The sequence below is a fragment of the Nicotiana attenuata genome, unplaced genomic scaffold (genome assembly GCF_001879085.1).
Source record: "Nicotiana attenuata strain UT unplaced genomic scaffold, NIATTr2, whole genome shotgun sequence".
NCBI lineage: Eukaryota > Viridiplantae > Streptophyta > Magnoliopsida > Solanales > Solanaceae > Nicotiana > Nicotiana attenuata.
In genome coordinates this window covers 49633-50965 of record NW_017670710.1, presented here as the reverse complement: position 1 = coordinate 50965, position 1333 = coordinate 49633, and positions in this window count along the sequence as shown.

Here is a 1333-nt window from a genome sequence, read left to right as displayed (position 1 = left end):
GTTCACAATAGGTGAGATCTGCATGCCATGTTAGGCAAGCAATTATGTAACACCATAAATGGGTAGCCAGTAGCGAGATAGGATGAGTAAGGTAAGAAGATCGTTAATGGATTCCATATTTGGGTTGGAATCAAAGGGGAGATGGGGTGACGATGCTAGGGCTTGCAGAGGAAATAAGAAGATTCGAGAGAGTAAAGAGGGGGCTTGCTGACCAAAATGGTCTCTAGGGTTAGGGGTAGGGATATAAGGAGAAGTGGAGGGAATATTGTGAGCCATTGATCAAAAAGGAGAAGTGGAGGGAATATTGTGAGCCGTTGATCATTATTTTTGATCAACGACTGAGAATAGGTCGGGTTCTGGACTGGGTTAGGAATTATGGAGGGTTTGGATTGGGCTTAAATATTGGGCCAAGGGTCTGGGTTGGTATTTTAGATGATTAGGCTAGGTACTTTGGGCTGGTTTGGGTAGTTTTAGGTCCGAAATAAATAAAAATAAGGCCAGATTTTAAATACCCAATTTTAACAAATAAATAATTTATAATAAATAATAAATGAATACCAAAAATATCCTTTGTGCACTAAAATAACTTACAATAGCTATTTAACATTTTAAAAATACGAAAGATCATTTTCTGCGTAAATGATATAATTATACATTGATATGGCTAATTATTGCAAAGATATACAATTTTAGCCTAAAGATACAAATATAATTATAGTAAGTGCATCAAAAAAAGAAAATAAATGCAATGCTCCCAGTAAGCACCTCCCCAGAATTCTACTCCTCCGCCTCCATTCCACCTAAACCACCGGGTAGTTTGAATCCTCCATTAACATCACCAACCTCTACCACTCCTATAATTCTCCACATGGCTACAAGCATGAACATTGACCAACTAGTGCAACTGCCTGAGACTGTTCCAGTGCAAAAAACATACCTCCAAACATTAAATAGCCATAATTCTCCCTTGATCCAATCTACCTCCCAAGCACCCAACTGTGAGATTTTTGAATACAATGATGAACTGGAGCCTCCAAATGATGCTTCTAACTTCATACCACTCTCAGTAGAAGATAAACACAGGCTATATCAGCCATGGCAACATGCTATTATTATCAAGGTCTATGGGCGTAAGGTGGAACATTAACTACTTCGCCAGAAGGTATATGCGTTATTGGAAACCCACTGAGAACCTTCCACTCATTGATCTAGGGTCAGATTTCTTTCTACTTAAGTTTCAAAAGGAGGAAAATAAACTCCATGCTCTACAGGGTGGCCCTTGGTTTATACGTAACCATTTTCTATCTGTCCATCAATGGGAACCCAAATTTAA